This window comes from Orycteropus afer, unplaced genomic scaffold (assembly GCF_000298275.1).
Source record: "Orycteropus afer afer isolate SDZICR_OR568_19922 unplaced genomic scaffold, OryAfe1.0 scaffold00458, whole genome shotgun sequence".
Lineage (NCBI taxonomy): Eukaryota > Metazoa > Chordata > Mammalia > Tubulidentata > Orycteropodidae > Orycteropus > Orycteropus afer.
The window spans coordinates 2,050,681-2,072,262 of record NW_006922045.1 but is presented as its reverse complement, the minus strand read 5'-3'; positions in this window follow the sequence as shown (position 1 = coordinate 2,072,262).

Here is a 21,582-nt window from a genome sequence, read left to right as displayed (position 1 = left end):
TGAATCAGTATTCAAATTCAGCTATGGTATGCCATGAGATGCTGGAAACCCCATGCATTTATAAGCCATATTAAAAAAAAAAAAAAAAAACTACGTTTATAGAGGACACATATAAAGGAATGACCTCAATGAACTTTTCTGCTGCTTCTCTTTTCCTTGCATATTTTAATTAGAATAATTTCCTTTAAGAATGTATTTTGAATTCTGTTACTCTTATCCTGTTTTCAAGTTATTTCAACAAAATTTGTAATAAATGAATTCTGACTTTCTGTTATGGCTAAAATTCTTATTCGTGCTGTGTTAATATCGCAAAGCTACTGAGTTCTCCTTTCACATTGCTGACCCCCTTCCCTGTCATTCGACCGTAGCCCCTTCCTTCAGCTCCATTCCAGCTCCGCCCTACAGAACACGTGAAGCTGCATCTGAGAAACTCAAATGAGGAGATGTCACTTCACCCCAATTAACTGCGCCGGTTTCCTTCTCTGGGGAGAGAAAAGATCAAGGATGCCTGATGAAACCCTTTGACTCCAGAGCCACGAGGAGGGATTTGGCCCCGCTGCCGCCGCAGGTGGAGGTGGAGAATCACGTGCACACAGCCGAGTGCTGTCGTGAGGGTGTGACTCACTCCTCGCTGCAAATGCCAAGGCGCTGCACTAGCCGGGTAATGGATGCCTGTAAAGTGAAGGTCTCTCCTTCTCCAAATGTCAGAGGCTTGAGGAGCACAGCAGAATGGCTTTTCTCTCATCTACTCCATTAACATAGTTTGTGATTATTAGCACAGGCAGCTTGACAGAACTTTTAGAGCTGGATGATTCAGACACAAAATTGTATATTTCTATGGCACCTTTTCATTTCAACCCATCTCATGGGTGAGACAGGCCATTTGAGCTACAACTCAACAGGGTCCATGTCCCACGCATTACAAAATGGCCATCTTCATGCTGCCAGGCATCTTCCTAAATTGGATGAATCCGGGAACCAAGGAGAATCATCCCTACTGCAGCATTCTTTGCATGAGTTAGTAATGAGTATGAGACTTTGATATGCATTCTCGGATGGGGTGATAGTTTCTCCTGAGGAGAATGTTATTAACTATCAACGGAGTTGCATGTCACATAGGTCAAAGAAACACAACGTCTCCCTTCAGTCCAGTGGTGTCAATCATATGGAATGATCTCAGAATTTTATTTCCAAGTTGTATAGAATACAAATGTGTTTGGCAAAACAGATGAAAGGGGATCACACTGAATAATCATATAATTTTTATGAATTTTACAACTCAGCTTCCTCTATGTCATATCGAAAGGTTCCAATTTCATTAGAATGTTTTCAAGGGGGTCAGCATTCCTTAGAAGAAATCAAGCTCCATTTCTTTTAATGTTATGGCTAACTGTGCTCAGCGAAACTGAGTATTAGAACATATTCCATTCACACAAAATGTATTTTGTGAAAGACGACAAAGTAAATCCAATTTCAGTCCTTCTAAAAGGAAAGGAGGGGGCCTTGCTTGCTACAATTCTATTTCTTGCTGTTTTGAAACATGACACCAATTCTGATATCAGCATTTTGAACCTGTTATTTACTGCCTGCCGTCAGGGATCCAGCGAGTTGGTGATGAGGTGTTCTGCAATTTAAAATAGCCCAAGGAAGCCCTGTGGCAAAGCTTGAAGTTCATCCTGTGTGTGTATATATATTTAGTTGTATTTTATTTTTGAAAATTGACCTTAAAATGTAGTCAGTTAGACATATATTTGGAGTAAAGCAAAGTAATATGCATGTTGGCTGATATTATTTGGGATTGTATACTTTTCAATTGAATGATAATTATATTTCTGTCAACTGCTGTTCTGCAGGCATATATTAATCTGAATGCTAACTACATTGTCTCGATGTAAGTGAACTTTACAAAACTCTGTAGCAATTATACCAACACAGGAAAAATATGTCCAGTTTGTGGCTTAGCGGTAAGGAACATCTTTGGGCTGCCTTTTATGTGAAGTCACTCATCCACACACTGTCTTCTTATATCAAACCTGTCAGGAGGAAATGTTATACACAACTGTGTTAAACTCCAGTTCTTTGGTAAAATCTAATTGAAACAAAATTATTTTACTTCACATTTAAAATATCGGAGTTAAATCAATTTCATTGTCATTCAAGAAACCTTCATTGAGAAATGGTCCAGGAACAAAATGATAACACACTTACGTAAGAGAATGTAATGTTAATATTTTGTGAACAAAGCGTTACATTCAATGAATGCTGGTATTTTGAAAACACCACACAAATATTATTTTACATGGATGAAGACAGGAAGAACTCTTGCCAACTTTTTTGGTTTTACTCTTCATTTAATATTCATACAGAAACAATAATAGCCTGGCTTAGGAATTTGCTTGTGTTAAACTCCCCTTAAAGCTTAAAGTAACACTTAATGGCTGTAATAAATAAACGAATAATGCATTATCTCCTTTATAGGACAGCAGGTTTATTGAGAAACATAAGTATTTGAGTCACATAAACTGAATAGACAGAAGAATGATAAAGCATACATTAGGAACTCACTTTTATACAGTCAAGATTAATGCCTAAAACTGTAATAATGTCTGAATTTTTGCTTTGTTTTTGCCAAATATAGCATCCTAACACAACACCCTCACTAAGAACATTGTAAGTACTCTGACAAATTCCATCAAAGAATATTTTGATGGAAGAACTGCATACAATATCCTTTGGGAAAGACAAACATTATTTTTTCTAAAATCAAACTTATTAAATTTAGATGCTTTTCAAAGTAAGTCACTCTGTAGAATGTACACAGAAATAATAAAATTAATAAATATCTCTGTAAAAATTCCTTAAAAGTCTGGTTACCACAGCAATTAAATTTGCTCATTTATGCAATATAGTTTTTAAAATTATTTTAAATAGAAAATGTTTCCTTGTTTTATGTATTTACCAATAATTAGGTTATCACACTCTTAGGAATTAATTTTAAAATATTTGGATATGAACTAGCAAACAGAATCTAGCATCATATTAAAAGAACCATACAGCATGACCAATTGGGATTTATTCCAGGTGTTCCAGGATAGCTCACCATCAGAAAAACAATCAATGTAAAACACCACATCGATAGAACAAAGGAAAAGATTTATATGATCATCTCTACCTATTCTGAACACATGATCATCTCTATCTATATTGAAAAAGCAATTGATAAAATTCAACACATTTTTTTTAAAGAAAACCCTAAAGTAGATTGACATAGAAGGGGAATTCATCAATATGATTTAGGGTATATATGAGAAGCCTACAGCCAGCATTATACTTAATGGAGAAAGACTAGTTTTTCAGGTAACACTCAAGGTAGTACTCCAAATGCAAAGCAAGAGTCCTGAGAAATAGGCACAAAGTGAACCTATCGAATATAGATGGGTTTGATATTGATATTAATGGAGGCACACTAACAGAAATGGGAGAGGGAGGGACATACCGCAAATAGATTTATTATGTCCAAGTTGTGTATTAACTGTTGTTTACATGTTAAATATTGCAGGAGTTGTAAGTTGTATAATATAACATACATGGTAATCACTAAGAGATCACTAAGAAGAAACATTCAGGAGACAAAAAGGAAGATAAAAAAAAGCTCATCACAAGAAAGCATCCAAATACAAATGAAACCAGAAAATCAGAATTAAAAAACAAAGAAGATACAAACCATTACAGGGGAAAAAAAAAAGCAAAAATGATTGAGGTAGGCACTTTGTCTAAATACCCCACTCAAAGGTAGGGAGTGGCAGAGTCGATAAGAAAGAAAAACATGTAGTCTATCCTTTTGTTGTCTGCTAGAAACACACTTTAAACATAATGGAGCAAACAGACTGAAAAGAAAAGGATGGAGAAAAATATCCCACACAATTAGTAAATAAAAAAGAGAGGTGACCATACTGATATCAGATAAAATAGACTTTAAATCCAGAACAATTACAAGAGATAGGGAAGAGCATTACATGATAATAAAAGGGTCAGTCTAGCAAAATGACATAGCAATTATAAATATATATGCACCTAACAACAATGCATCAAAATACATGAAACAAATAATGACCAATATGAAAGGATAAACAGACAACTCCACAATCATAATAGGGAACTTCAACATACCACTTTCTATTATAGACAAAACATCTAGAAAGAATATGGTGAAAGATACTGAGCACTTAAATAAAACCATAAGCCAATTGGACCTAATAGACATATACAGAACACTCCACCTAACTTCAGAACAACACACATTCTACAATACACATGGATCATTTTCCAGAATAGACTACATGCTAAGACAAAAATAAGTTTCAACAAATTTAAAAACATTGAAATCATACAAAGATTCTTCTCTGACCATAATTGTATGAAGGTGGAAACCAAGAATAGGATAAATGAGGGAATATAAAATGAATACAGTGAAACTAAGTTATCTGCTACCTAAAAAAACACTATTAGGTCATAGAAGAAAACAAAAGTGCAATTCAAATGTCCATAGACTCACAGTAAAATGAAAACACAACATATCAAAACCTTTGGGAGACAAGCCAAGCAATGTTGAGAGGGAAATTTATAGCAATAAAAGCCTATATTAATAATGAAAAAAAAAAAAAATCCAAAATCATTAACTTAAACCAACCACTTGAACACATAGAAAAGAAAGAACAAAAGAAACCAAAATACCAGAAGAAAAGAAATAATGTATCTCAGACAGAAATAAATTCAAGTGAGAACCTAAAAAAAATGGAAAGAATTATCAAAACCTGAAGTTGGTTCTTTGAAAAAAAAAGATAAAATAAACAAACCAATGACTAGGTGACATGCAAATCCATGAAGCATTCATATTTTTCCATCACTCTGTCAGTTTGCTGGACTGCGGTGGTTGTGTGTTGCCGTGAAGCTGGAGGTTATGCCACCAGTATTTCAAATACCATCAGGGTCACCCATGGTGGACTGTTTTCAGCAGAGCTTCCAGACTAAGACAGACTTTGAAGAAGGCAGGGGCCATCCACTTCTCAAAGAACTGGCCGGTGAAAACCTTATGAGGGCAGTGAAACAGTGTCTGACATATTCATGGAAAACTTTATGAGTAACCCTGAAACATTGTCTGATGATGGATGACTCAGGAATAGCAGGAATCGTGAGGCTGGCACAGGACCAGACAGAGTTTTGTTCTTTCGTCCACAGGGTCACTATGAGTCGGAGCCGACTCGATGGCACCTAACAACAACAACATCCCATTGAACGTTGATGCCTTTTTTTCTTTTTTTTTTTTCTTTGTTTTGTAAGGGGGCAAGGAAACTAAAGTACTGGAAATGTTACAACCAGAATGGAATGAAAATAATGAAACATTGTGGAAAATGTAACCAATATCACTGGATAAATTGCATGGAAATTGTTAAATGGGAACATAATTTGCTGTGTAAACTCTCATTTAAACACAATAAAATATTTAAAAAAAAGAAAGAAAAAAAAAAAACCTCTGGAACTCTGAATTCTCTGGGCAGTGAACCCTCTACCCCAGAATGCTGAGTTCTCTGGACAGTGTAGTCTCAAACCCACCGGACCATCTTTCTTGTAGATGACACCGGCTCATCCAGCATGTCATTGGTGTTGTTAGATGCCATCAAGTCAGCTCTAACACGCACCAATCTTGTGCACAACAGAACGAAGCACTGCCAGGTCCTGCGCCATCCTCACAATCATTGCCATGTTCGAGCCCATCATTGCAGCCACTGTGCCAATCCATCTTGTTGGGGGTCTTCCTCTTTTTTCCTGACCTCTACTCTACCAAGCATGATGTCCTCCTCCAGGGACTGGCCCCTCCCGATAATAAGGACCATGTCCATAGGACGTGCGATGGAGTCTTGCCATCTTGCTTAGAAGAAGCATCCTGGCTGTACCGCCCCCCACCCACCATGGTTTATTTATTTATTCATTCATGTTTGCAGGGAGGGAACACTCCAAAAATGAATAAATAAATAAACTGCGATGCAGTATTTTTCAACAAAATTCTAACCAACACACTTCAGCAACATATCCAAAACTAAATAAATAAATAAATCATACACCAGGATCTAGTGAGATTCATACTAGGATTGCAATGGTGGTTCAACATTAGAAAATCAATCAATATAATCCACCATATAAATAAAGTGAAAGAAAATTAAAATATGGTCATATAAGTTGATGCAAAAATGGTGTTTGATAAAATTCAACACATTTCTTGATAAAAACTCACAATAAAATAGGAATTAAAGGAAAATTTCTTTACATAATTGTGACATGTATGCAAAACCAACAGTGAACATTATTATTATTGTCAACAGAGAAAAACTGAGACCCTTCCCTCTGAGTGTGGGAAAGAAGCAAAGATGCTCATTATCACCACTCCTATTCAACATTGTGCTGGATGTCCTAGGCAGAGCAATAAGACCAAAAAAGGCAGAGCGAGAGAAATAAAAGGTATCCATATTGGACAGAAAGAAGTAAAATTATTTTTATTTGCAGATGACATGATCTTGTACATAGGCGACCTTGATCATCTCACAAGAAAACTGCTGGAACTAATAGAAGAACTAAGCAGCATTGCAGAGTAGAAGATCAACAAACCAAAATCAGTTGAATTCCTCTGTTAAAATACAGACTACTCAGAAAATGAAATCAAGGCAACAGTACTATTGACAATAAGCTCCAAATCAATGAAACATCTAGGAATTTACTTAATTAGAAACATATGATAATTATATAACAAAATTTATAAAACACCACTGTAAGACAACAAAATAAATCTACAAAAATAAAAAGATATGCCATGATCATGAAAGACTTAATATAGTGAATATGCCAAGGCTACCTGGAGAGATCCATAGAGTAAATGTGATCCCAAGACAATTCCCAGCAAAATTCCTCACTGAAATGGAAAAAAACATTGACCAATTCATAAGGAAAGGAAAGAAACTCCAAACAGCCAAAGCAATACTGCAGAAAAAGAACAAAGCAGGAGGTCTCACACTCCCCAATGTCAAACATACTGCATAGCCACTGTAATCAAACAGCTTCATATTTGTTCAACAATAAACACATACTAGTGGAAAAGAACTGAGAACCCAGAGTTAAACCAAGGCATCTATGGGCAACTGGTTTTTCACAAGCAGTCACAGTCCATTCAGTGAGGCTGAAGTGGTCACTTTAATAAATGGTGGTGGCAAAACTGGATATCCACCTGCAGAAAAATGGAACATACCTAACACCATACACAGAATCTAACTCAAGATAAATCAAAGACCTAAATGTTAAACCTAAAACCATAAACTTCCTGGAAAGCAACATAGGAAGAAAACTATGGAACCTAACATTTTGTAAAAGTAGTGCAACAAATATCGTAACAAATGCACAAATAGAAGACAAAATAGAAAAATGACAACCATTAAATATTAAAAGACTTCATTAAAAGAATAAACTGACAGTCTACAGACTGGGGAAAATATTTTAAAACAATTTATTTGATAAAGGTCTAATCTCTAGAATCTATAGAAAACTGCAACAACTCTATAACAAAAGACAAACAAAACAGGTAAAGGACGTGAACAGACACTTCACCCGGTAAAATATCCAAGCAGAGAATAAACAAATGAGAAGATGCTCATGACCATCAGCCATTAGAAAGACATAAATAAAATCACAATGGATACATTTTACCCTGGATAAAATGCACTGACAAAAACCAAAACAACAATAGGTGACAATACACACTGGCAAGGCTGCAAAGACTCTCATGACCATCAGCCATTAGAAAGACGTAAATAAAATCACAATGGATACATTTTACCCTGGATAAAATGCACTGACAAAAAACAAAACAAAAAGGGATGACAGGACATACTGGCGAGGCTGTGGGGAGATTGGAATGCTTATCCGTTGCTGGTGGGACTGAATAATGGTACAACCACTATGGAAAATGGTATCATGCTTTCTCTAAAATCTAGAAATAGAACTATCCTACGACCTAGAAATCTCAGTTCTAGGTATACACCCTAGACACTTAAAAATAATGACACAAAAAGACATGTACACTTGTGTTTATTGCTGCTTTATTCACAATAGCAAATAAATAGAAACAACCAAAGAGTCCATCAGCAGATAAGTGGCTAAGCAAATTGTGGTAAATACATACAATGGAATACTATGGAAGCATAAAGAACAACGATGAGTCCACCAGAATATTATAACATGGATTAACCTGGAAGGTATAATGCTAAGTGAAATAAGCATATTAGGACAAAAATCGCATGATCTTTCTTTTATAAGAAGATAAATAAAAAGAGCAGTGTTCATAGACAATTACCAGGAAGAAAGGGGTAGAGTCTAGTTATTTTTGGAGATGGCAAAAAAAATTTAAGAGAAGTGGCACTGATTTTGTATGTAGTGAGCACAGCACAACCAAAGTAATAATGAACATTTGGAAACATACAGATAGGTATGAACGTATTGGATTACAGGTCAGTATAGATGTCTACAGAGTTGAGAACAGATAGAAGTATCTATAACTTACTGCTGTTGAGTCAATTCTGACTCATAGCAACTTCCACTGGTTTTCCAAGGCTGTAAATCTTTATAGAAGCAGACACCCCATCTTTCTTCCGTGGAGTGGCTGGTGGATTTGAACCACTGACTTTTTGGTTAGCAGCCAAATGCCTTAACCATTGCACCACTAGAACTCCCTACAAGTATCTATAAAAACAAATCAAACCCACTGGTGCTGAGTTGATTCCAACTCATAGTGACACACATTGTATTTTTGAGGCAGTAAATCTTTAAAGAAGTATATTGTCCAGTCTTTCTTCTGCAGAGTGGCTGGTGAGATTGAACTACCAACCTTCTGGTTAGCAGTCAGATACATTAGGCACTGTGCTACCAGAGCTCCTTACAGATATCTATAAAACCAAACAACCAAATTCACTGCCATCAAGTCAGTCCAACTCATAGTGACCCCTCCTTGGGTTTCTGAGGGAGTATCACCACAGAAGTAGATTGCTCCATCTTCCTTCTCAGGAGTGGCTGTGGGTTTGAACTGCCGGCCTTCTGGTTAGCAGTCAAGTGCCTTAGGCACTATGCTACCAGAGCTCCACAAGTATCTGTAAATACATACATGTGGGTGCAGGCACATATGTTCATTGAAGACACAAATACAGGTATTCTTCAGATATAACCAAGCACTTTTCAACACTGGTTTTCTGGGTTTGAAGGCTTAGGACCATGGTCTCACTGGACAACTCAGTCAATCAGTCACCAAAATCATGGGTCACCAAAATCATTATCTACATGCTAGTGAAGTGAGTTGGCAAAGAATGCTGAAAGTACCATGGACTGTTAAAAGAACTAACAGATCTGTCCTGGAGGAAGTGCAGCCAGAATGCTCCTTGGAAGCGAGAATGGCCAGACTTCGTCTCACTTATTTTGATCATGTTGTCAGAAGGGACCATTCCCTGGAGAAGGATGTCATACTTGGTAAGGTGGAGGGTTGGTGAAAGAAGGGGAGGCCTTCAACGAGATGGATTGACGCGGTGGCAGAGATGATGGGCTCAAGTATAGCAGGGATCGTGGAGCTGGAGTGGGATTGGGCAGTGTTCCATTCTGCTGTGCATGGATGGGTTGCTATGAGTCAGAGATGACTCGACTGCACATAACAACAACAACAACAGTGAAGTGAGTAAAGTTTGGGCCTTAAAAGCTTGAGTGACCATCTAAGACAAAACTAAGGGTCTTGAATTGCCAGGGGCAAAACAATAAGAAAGTAACCAAAAGTGTTCAGAAAGGAAAAAGTCTACAGAAGTCACAACCTCATCTACATTGAGGCCAGAATAACCTACATGGTGCCCAGCCGCTACCATTGACCTTTCCAACCAAGACTACCATAGCTGGTACCAAGTAAAACAGGAGAAAAATGTGGAGCAGAACTCAAATTCTTATTAAAAGAAAAACTTGCCAGATAAACTGGAACAGTAGAAAACAGAGGACCCCCTGAAACTATTACTGTGAGATATTCTTTAAACCTTGAACCACACCTCTTCTCTGAGATCACCTGTTAGCAAAATAGCAGAGGGGCAAAAAAAAAATAAAGGATGTGCCCCAAAAGATTGGTGCTTTACTCAAAATCTGTCAGTATGAGAACTAAAGGTCAACACTGTCTCAAAAGCAAAAGTGGAAAGATAAGGGGGAAGGGAACTAGAGTATTGGAGTGGGAACAAACGGACACAATTAGAGAATGTTGGTACATCGCGATAAATGATTGAGCAATCTACTGCCGTGGTGAGACCACTTCTGAAACCCAAGGAGCAGTCTCTATGAGTTGGATCTGACTTGATGGCAGTGCATTTGTATTTGGTATTTTTTGAATGTCACTGAACAATTTGTGGGGAAATGGTTTAATGGGAACCTAACATGCTGTGTGAAGTTTCATCCAAAACTCAGTAAAATTTTAAAACGTTATTTTTAGAAAAAGAATGTAGAGAAGAACCCTGATAAAAATGAAAAATGCAGAACAGTATTTCAGATTTTCATGGACACCAGACTTCATAGTCCCAGGAAGATTGGATGAACCCCTATGATTACTACTCTGAGATAACCTTTAAACCTTAAACCAAAAATACCCTCCAAAGTCTTTTCAAAATCAAGCAATGGTTTAGCTTTAGTGGTAAGAAAAGTCTGCCATGAGCATCATGCTCTTTTACGAATCACCTATATGGTAAAAAATGATAACAGCCACTCAAAAGATCAGAAAGGAACCTTAGGGCTCAGTGAGTTTATGTTAAGGAAAGAGGAACAACTCAGAAAAGGGGGGTGAGAATGGTTGCACAACTTAAAGAACATAATCCATGTCTCTGAATTATACATGTAGACACTGTTAAGTTGTAAGTTTTGCTGTGTATATTCACAAAAACATACATAAAAATAAAAAATTATTAAAAAAAGACCCTACAGAGCAGTTCTACTGGGATACACATGAGGTTACCATGCCAGAATCTACTCAAACTCAACTTCTTTGGTTTAGAGACAAGTTCATGTTTTTCTTTTCTTTTTTTTTTTTTAAATCATTTTGACAGAAAGATAAAAGACTAATGATGCACTACCAGTGATGTAGTGCCTAAGGCATTTGACTGCTAACCAGAAGTTTCGTGGTTCAAACACACCAGCCACTCTGCAGCAGGAAGACTGGGCAATCTACTTCTGTAAAGACTTACTGCCTCAGAAACCCAAAAGGGGTGGCTATGAGTTGGAATCAACTCAAAGGTAATGAGTGTGTTTTTTGGTTTTACCACACTATAATATCATGGAAGCATGGAAGCCAGAAAATAGTGGAACGATGTGTTTAAAATCAAAGATGAAGTCCTTTATTCAAACTAGGATTGTGTTCCTGAAGTATCAGTTATTAGAATCAAATAAATTTCTACATAATTGGTGTTAGAATATAATGAAAAAGAAGAAGAAGAAAAGAACACTTGACTGTCAAGTTACTCATGCTGACATCATTAGCAGGGCAATTATTTAATTAACCTAAACATACGTAGTGGCTAAGGCACTTGACTGCTAACCAGACAGCTGGCGGTTCAAACCCACTAGCCACTCCTTGGAAGGAAGGTTGGGCAATCCTGCTTCCATAGTGATACTGCCTCGGAAACCCAAGGAGGGGTCGCTATGAGTCAGGTCTGACTCGACGGCACATAACAACAACAACATACATTTTATAGAATTCTCAGATGTGGTCAGATACTAAGTGACACTTTCTCAGATAAAGTACTTCCTGTTCTACAACAATTAGAGGAGTGAACAGGGAAATTGGTATTGTCTGAATACTTGTTAGGGTCAACCAGCCTTTAATTCTTTCTCCTTGAAAGATTGGCCAGCAATACCATGAAACCTTTGGAAAACCTTCCCACTTTTTTCTAAAATCTTGTGGAAGGAAATGGGTTATGGACATGTTAATAAAATTTTCAAAGATTTGATTGAGTAGCAATAGTGTAAGTCTGAAGTTTAGTCTGAATCTTAATAATTTAACATCCCAAAGGGAACTGAACCTAAAGTTTAAAAAGGGAAATATAATAAAGCACACTCTTTATTTGTATATCTTATAGATTAGTCAATATGAAAATGAAATTTGAAATTATGAAGTCCATTTAGTGACACATTTAAGTAACATTTAATTGAGCTATGGTAAATTTAAAAAAAATCACTATATTTTATTTAAGGAAAGAAACATGTTTGCTCATAATATTCAGGATCTTCTCTCCACCATTCTTTAAGAAATTCATATCATATTATGGAAAAGAGGGGAAAATGCTTTTTTTTTTTTTTTTACACAATCATGTTTTTACTTCATTTTATATATCTTCCAAAACTACTAAAACTATTGTTTAGTATATATCGATCAATTATGATGTTCAGCACTGCTCAAATAATTTATTTTGGAAGGATCAGTCAAGACTGGTCCTTATGAGCCAGAGGTAAAGATGTCCCAAAAGGCCAACTTTTCCAAACTACTGTACTCGCCGTCATCTCTAACATCACCTCCCCCTCCTCTCAGTACAGGGCTCTGTAATTTGCTGCAGCATCTCATAGAACTTGCAAACTTCCCATGAAATGGCTCATGGTGTCCTGGAAGCTCACAAGCCCCAAATCTATGGGTCAGGCATCAGTCCAGAGGATTCTTCTCACTCATGTAGTCACAGGGGCTGAAGAACCCAAACTCTCAGTTCAATGATAGGCTGCTGGCTCGCAAGGCTGTGCAAGTTGGTGAATCAGGTCAGAGATAGGCTGCTGGCTCAAGGTCCAAGAACCAGATGTCAGATGATGATGAACCAGATGCAGAGTCCAGAGTAAGAAAGAGAACTTTGCCACAACACTCATATCTATTGGATGCTGATTATACCCTTCAGGACACTAAGAGTGGTGACTTGAACCACACCATCTAGTAAGGCAGTCACTCAAGATGCATCACAATCTACTCCTGCCTTGTTAACATATCAGACAACTCACTCCAAAATGAGACAATAACCCCAGATACAGAGGCTAGGATTTATAATACATCACAAAATGGAGGACTGTGTCCATGAGAGCCATACTAGGGAATTCATCACACCACAGGACACACTCTGGCTCTTCTAGCCTTTGCTCTTTTCTTTCTTGAAGGACTGACTTTCCCCTCCCAATTATTTTACCAGTCCAAAACAGTCATTAACAATTAGTCATTTAGTATGAAAGAGTCCTAAGTACTCAGGTACCAGCCATTCAGGTCTACTGTACGTATCCACCTGATCTGGTGATGTACTCCAAAAATTTGTCTTATTTCATTCTCTCTGGCCTCTAATAAAATAGCAGAGAACATTACTCCCTTGCTCTGAACCTCTCTTGAAGTATCAGCGTAATGTTAGATTTTGCCCATTGAATATCAATTTATTCACTTTACTTTCAGCTAAATTTTTTCCTTCCTTCCATTTGTCATTAGAGAGGGGACATCAGGTTCAGCTGCTGTGCCAGTCCAGATTGCTGGTAGCAATACAAGTCTAGCAAGTGTTTCCCCCACAGCCCCCGCCCCCATTCATTTTGGGTAGAGTTCCATGGCTACAATAGTAACGAGCTATTTCCACCACCAGGCAATATGGCATTATTCACTGTCAACCCCAATTTTTCCAGATGAGGAGAAGGTACAATTGATCTGATTGGGAATTCAGGTTCAAGCGTATATTTACAGTCTCTTGCTTAGAGATCTTCCCTGCTTTTGGCATCTGCAGCTGCATCCTTTTTCTTGGGACTGTAGCACTGGCAGGAGAAACAGCAACTTCAGGTGATATGGGGAAAAACAGTACAGACACACTGAAGCCTTTCCCCAACCTCTCTTTCCCAAATCCCCCAGAGAAACATAGCAATCTGCCAAGTGGCAATCTTTCCTTTGCCCCCTTTATGTTGAATCTGAGTTCATACTCATTTAAGGCGTGAGCCAGCCTTTCATGCCTTTACCCATCACCCCATTTTAGATAACAAGTGTTTCAATTGCCCATTCCAATTTTCTATCAAGCCATTGCTCTGAGGATGGTATGCAACATGGTATGTCCATTTAATATGATGTTTATAGTCACATTGCTGCATCCTGTGAGCTGTAAAGTTTGTTCCTTGGTCTGTGGAAATGAAACTTGGTGGCCCTACTTGTTACAGTATATTCTGTCCCAATCCCTTAACAGTGTTTCTGGCATTTTCATTTGTCACAGGATATGCAAAGCCCAGTCCAGAGTAAGTATTTTTTTCCTGTGAGGACCCATTTGTAGCCACCTGGTTCCAATGGCCCAACATAATTAACTGTCCGGCTATGTGCAGGGCCTTCATCCTAGAGAATATTCCCCATAACATCTGTCTTTGTTGCTGGCAGACAGAGTAGTCCTTACTGGCCTTTTGTGGCTCAGAGTTTGCAAAGGGGATGTGTCTAGATTCAGCCCATCTCTGTGTTGCTGCAGCAGACCCTTGTCCACTCATTTAATGGACCCAATAGGCCACCTCAAGTGAGCATAATAACATGCCTACTTGCTGGTTCCAAATACCATTCAATCTGGGAAGGGATTCTTCTAATAGGCATCAACATATCCTACTCTAATAAGCCCTCTAAATTCCCAGAGTGCTTTCTGTGCACCACACAGATGTCCTCTTAATATTCCAAATTTTTATTATATATTTCACTGACCATATAGCAAGGCCATTGGCCACTGCCCATGAACATACAGGCTCTCACCATTGCCCACTTCTTCTGTCACTGCTAGGAAGACAGTTTGAAGTTCAACCCATTGAACTGACTTGTTCTTACCTTTATCAGTCAGGGACTTTCCATCATCTGGTCTTAATGTAGCAGTTTTCAATATCAAATACTGTCCACATACCCTGGAAATGCTGCCTGTGAACCAAGCAGCCTTCTGATGGTCAGCAGAAAGTAATTCATAGGGCACTATATATGTGGCAATGGGCCTTGGCAACTTCTCAGGTGGTTCCAAGGTAGGACCTATGGGAAAAGTATCTACGTGCTTGTGGATATGTTGGGTGCCATGTTGAATTCTGCTAGTAGCTTATTCTTGTGTGAATTATTTCCATTTTCTCATGGAACTATTTTGAGCACCACCTTCCTTATTAGAGTGTTCCTCTGACATCATCCAAACCGTTATGAGTATTTGAAGTTTCATGAAGATTTTATGTCCTTCTATCATTGAGGCAGTCTCCATCAACGCCCAATAGCAGGCAAGTAATTGCCTTTCAAATGGCATGTATCATGCTGCAACAGATGGAAACTTTCTAGTCCAGAATCCCCACAGCTGCCTCGGGGCAGCAGTCTCAGGTTTTAGCTCCAGTCTGCATAAGCATGTGTGGCAGTCTCCTCCAAAATGATGTCTGAATATGGATCATAAGGCCTGAAGGCAATGAGAATGAGACCATTTTCTGTAATTCAGACATAGATTGGTGTTGCTTGAGGTCCCATTCAAATGCAGTTTTCTTCTGAGTGGTTTTATAGATGGGAGTCAGCAATATTCCCAGATGTGGGATATGCCTTGTCCAAAATCCAAATAGACCAAGCTAACTTTGGATCTCCTGCTTATTCTTAGGGATAAGTAGTGACAGAAACTTATTTTTGTTTGTCTGTGAAATGTGACAGGTGTCTCCTGCCCATGTTATTCCAAAGAATTTCACCATCTGAACAGGGCCCTGTGTTTTTACAAGATTTATTAACCAGCTTCTGTTGATCATGTAAAGAGTTTGGGTGGTGTAGTGGTTAAGGCATTTGGCTGTTAACTGAAAGGTCAATGGTTCAAAACCACCAGCTGCTCCATGGAAGAAAGATAAAGCAGTCTTCTTCTGAAAAGATTTACAGCCTTGGAAACTCAATGGGGATCACTACGGGTCAGAATCAAGTTGGTGGCAGTGAATTTGGTTTGATTTGGTTTGTTTCAACATGTGGGCCACTATTGTTTTCAAATATATCCTAGTCTATTCTTCTTTGTTTGATACTGACATAATATCATCAAGTATACTTGAGATCTGCACTAAATCCAATTTCTTCTAACCAAACTATGACAGTAATTCAGTGATTCCAAATAACCCTGTAACAAAACATTGAAATTATATTGAGATCTTCCCACATGAAAGCAAACTGTAGCTGGTTCTTTTCTAAAACTGACATTGAGAAAAGCCATTTGCAAGATCAGTCACTAAGTACCAGCTTCCCCTGTCCGCTGTATTTTTTGCACCATTGACACCATGTCTAGAATAGCAGAAGCCGCCAGTGGTACTAATTTATTTAGCCTCGATAGTCTACTGTCAGCTTCCATGAGCCATCAGCCTTTTTGATAGGCCATACAGGGCTATCGTACAGAGAATTTCTTGGCATCGATACCCAAGCATGTCTTTAATCAAAGTAGTAATTCCATTTTGTCCACTAAACCCACTACCATTGAGTTGATTCTGACCATAGTGATACCCCTTGGGTTTCCAAGGTGGTAAATCTTTATGGAAGTAGATCACCCCATCTTCCTTCTGTGGAGCAGCTGGTGGGTTTGAACCGCCAGCCTTCTGGTGAGCAGTTAAATGCGTTAGGTACTATGCTTCCAGTGCTCCTTATTCTTTACAAAAGTAGGTTGCCCTATCTTCCTTCTGTGGAGCGGCTGGTAGGTTTGACCTGACTTTGTCCACCAGGTATCCTACACTGTTTCAAAATTAACACCTTGGGAGGACTCGAGCAATTCTAACAGTTACCATTTAGTATGTCCAGTCAATACTGGCCTGAGGGCAGACTTATACTCCTTCAGTTTTACAATATCACATAGAGGGTGTGTTCCCCAATTAGACGTGATATTCATACTAATAATACATTTATGTAAATACTTCATACAAGATCTGCCCAAATCTTCCAACTCTCATCCAAGTGTTCACATTAGTCCCATCAACTGTTGCATCTTCATATCCCCCCAGTCTAACCTCAGTCCCTTCCAGATTTCTTTGACAGGTTTTAGAGTTACAGTACATTGGGCTTCTCTGTCCAGAAGCCCCAAGAAGGGCTTCTCCTCACCCCTGCACCATTTTACCCACACATGGGCATATAGCCTTGGGTCCTCTGCTGGGGGCTGGAACAAAAGACCCTGACCGCTTGTCAATCCTTTTCTGGATCAACTAGCTGAGCCTCTGCTTCAAATGATCCCAGGTAGTGTTTCTCATCATGAAATTCCTCCTGATTGGAGGAAATAGAACAGATTCATTTAGGCCTCTGATGTTGGAGGACTGCAGGAGGTTACACTGGTTCACTCAACCAGTGCTAAGTTAGAAGCTTTGCTTCCATTCCATCAATGCTCGCTATATTTATCCCATTTCTTAGTTACCATAAAAAACTCCATCCTGCTAGGATAAGTTTCCCCATTGCCTCTTCTCATTCTCCTGTGAATCACCCTTATGTTTCTTGCATCTGGAAAATTCACTTGGGGAAGCTGTGCAACAGATCTGACCTGGCTTCAGGGAATGTTTATCTACCTACCTAGCTACCTATCTATCTATCTATCTATCTGTCTGTCTATCAGTAGCAAGTTTGCATGGAGTGGCCATGTAAAAGTTGCTCACTTGATTACCATGTCTGCCATGACTTGTGTAAGGGGCATACTCGCTGGGCGTGTATTCTGACCATAAAGTAATTCCAGCATGCCTTCCATGAACAGCGTATTAGCTGCTTCCTCTGGAGTGTTCCATGGGTACTTAGTGTGGAAGAGAGGCAGTTTCCCTTCTCAGGACACATAAACCTCATTGCAAATTTTGTCCAGTCCACCAGGCTGGCTGTCCCCTCCAAGTTAACCTGCTGTGTAACGGGATCTTGTGTCACCGTTTGTGACTGTTCCAAAGTGAGTTGTGGGTATTACATCAACCCAAACATCACCTTCCATTCTGTAGCATTCAAAACTAAAACACTGCTGCTAAATTACTCTCTCTCCCCATCCATTTTAGCAATGTTTCCTCAGGAATCTGGTGACATTTTTCTACAAACTGAAGCAACTCCTTTATTTTATATCCCCTGGTTTCACAGTTTCTTGGTTTTACCTACTCCACTCCTGGACTACGTTCTTGGTGACCAGTGATCATGGGGTACTTCCTGTTGTTCCAGCATGAGTTTTTCTTTCCAGGTTGGCCCTGAGACTAGCAGCGTAGCTCTGATCTGACCACACCTGGGCTTGGCTCCATGCACTACACCCCAACATTAAACCCCTACATTCTTTTCCCCTGCCTTTGCAGTGATTTATTACTGGTACAACAACCAAGGAATTGTACATTCCACCATAATCCTGCCTCATTAACATAATGGACAACTCACACCAAAATGGTACTGTAACTAAAGCCATAAAGGCTAGGATTTGCAATACATCACAAAATGAAGGACCAGGGGTACAAGGGACATACTGATTAATTCACTGCATGGCAAGCACAATCCCCATATTCCATATTTTCTTCAAGGTGCTGATTTTCTTGCTTTGTCAGTTTCTATGATAGCATAGTGGCTAAAGCACTTGACCGCTAACCAGAAGGCTGGCGGTTCAAACCCACCAGCCACTCCTAGGAAGGAAGGTTGGGCAATCCTACTTACGTAGTGATACTGCCTCGGAAACCCAAGGAGGGGTCGCTATGAGTCGGGGCCGACTCGACGGCACATAACAACAACAACAACATGAAATCGATCTGAGCAGTATAATCTTCACAATATGTAATATGTTTGTTTTTGAGTTTTATTTAGACATGAAAAAGCCCACTACACTACTTCTTTATTAAAACCAGTAATAAGTTAATGTCTTTGATGTTAACTTCCTCACATAATCCTCAAGATTCTATAAGAAGAAAGTTATAATGAAGTCTTCCTTAGGGAAAGCAAGGATGCTTTCTAAGAAGAAGAAATGCTTATGTAATTTGTACAGTTCTTGGTTGTTTTATGTTGCTTACAAACCGATACTTGCTTAGATCTTTTTTCCAATTTCAGATTCTCTTGTTTTCCTCATTTATCAACAGGAAAAGAGTTCTAGTGGCACAGTGGTGAAGGCATTCAGCAGCTAATGAAAAGGCCAGCTCCTCCACAGGAGAAAGAAAAGGGAGTCTGCTTCCATAAAGATTAAAGTCTTGTGCATTGACCCATGTCACTTTAGTTTTGTGTATTTCATGGTACAAAAAATATATTTCAATAAAAATGTATTTTAAAAAATAAAAATAAAAATATTAAATTGATCAATAACAAAAAAAAAAAATTACAGCCTTGGAAACTCTATGGGGGGGTACTACTTGGTCCTTTAGGGTTACTTTGAGTCAGAATTGACTACATGATAATGGGTTGGGTTTTTTGCGTTTTTGTTTTTTTTTTGTTTGTTTTTGTTTTCACCACCAGAGCTCCTTGGATTATGGGAAGGGAAAGCCAATGACCATTTCTTGACCTCTGTTGAGCTTCTCTTACCTGCCTATGTCCTCTATGGCTGCTTTCACTGCTAAACTTGAGGTATTAAGCTTTGTTCTCTGAGAAGGATAAGATCAGAGACCAAGGGGGGCAAAGGCTGAAATCTAGTTCTTGAAGTAAATTAAACCCTGAGATTTAAGTCCGATGTGTGTGAAACACCATTTAATCACTTTTCCCGCACTCTCCTCTCCTCCCTATCTCTCTCGCTAGTCACCTCCCCAACTCAGGTGCACATATACATACATCCCTTCCCAACTCTTCATATTTTTAAAGTATGCTGATGCATATAAATGGCTAAACTCAGTAAGAAGAGACCCTGGCTGGTGGACACAAGAAAGATGCTCAATCTCTAACTGAAATGTTTCAGTTGGAGTCCACCAAAAGCTACCTCCAAAGATAGACCCAGAAATTTGCTTCTGAAAGGCAAGCATCGAATAATAACCCGCGGAGCAAATTCTGTTCTGACACATGGAGTGCACCTGAGGCAGAATTTCCTTGGAATCAACTGGTAACTCAAGAAGAACTCATTTTCATTTTCATTTTGACACTTTTCATGTAGTATTTTCTTAACATGTTATTTGATTCCATACCAATTTTTTCTCTGATTTGATTAAACACAGATCTATTTCATTTAATTAGTTAACATTTTTTATTGTTAACCATGTTTCACTAACAGTAAAATGGTGCTGGAGTATAAAGAAGTAATAGTACTGACCTCTCGCATCACCCTCTTGAAGCATGAAATAGATAATTTAGTAACTGTATAAAATTATAGAGAAATTCTAAAACATAAAAATGAAATATATTCTATGGGAGCTCAGAAGAGGGAGTCATTTTCAGGTGTTTTTTCTGGGGATGTGGTGTAGTAAATTACTTAGTGTGGCTTTTCTACCCATAAGTCTTTGTAAATTCCAAGGTGGAGTTTGCCATGAGCAACTGAGGAGCTCCTGATTGCTGAAGTTGTTCACCTGGGGTATTTCTGATGGGAGTGGCACTAAACAATGTTCTGGGAGGTTCCCACTCTCTCTCAGTTGTTTAGAATTCTTATGTTATGATTCGTTGGTTTGGCCACTCCGTCGGGCTCAAAAAGAGACCTCCTAGAGTCAGAAGTCTCTTTCTGACCTCTGGCTGAGGAAGATGTGTTGCTGAGAAAGAGACACCAAGAGACATGCATTGCTGGGAAAGAGATTGAGAGAGACCGAGAAAGACTGTTGGGTGAGAGACGGCGGGCTGGGGGAGAGGATGAACATCGTTCCTGAGCTTGAATTGTAGCCTGGTGCTTCCCTAATAAACCCCATAATCTGTGAGTTCTGTGTGGCCACTGTAGCTAATTACCCAACCCGGCAGATAGGCTTTGGGTGCTGCCGGAGGAACAGTTGGTGGAAGGGCTGGAGGGAGGCAGCATGTCTGGCCTCACAGTAATTGGACCTTGGGATACTGATAGTGCTTCTGTCTTCCTCTTGTGCAGTTAGAGGAGTCAGAAGATGTGGCCTCCTTGTTCTTTTAGCAGGGGAATACTGGCAGAAATAAGGACGATGATGGTTATGGCAATACTCCTACTTAGAGCAGTGAACCCTGGGTAATACTGATAATATGCTTCTATGTAAACACGACGTGATAGGTGCTTTATTCTGGCCCACCTCCAGAGAAACCATCCTCACAGAAAACCCCAAGTTATCTAAGAAAGGAGAAGAAACTATGACACATCAAAAATAAGAGAGTTCAGACTTTCTGGATTCATGGAGGATGGATGAACTCTACATGAATACCCTGAAATGATCTTTCAACTTTGAATCAAAAAATATCACCTGAAGTGTAAAACCAAATAAAAGTTTAGTTTAACTGGTTAAAAATAAAAAGTATCTTTCTTGAACATTGTGCTCTTTTAAAAACTATCTCTATGGCATCAAAGTGACAACAACAACACAAAAGATTAGACAGGAACCTTATGGGGCTTCACAGTAATGGAGGGAGAAAAATTCAGAGAAAGAGAGTGAGAATAGTTGTACAACTTGGGGAATGTAAAT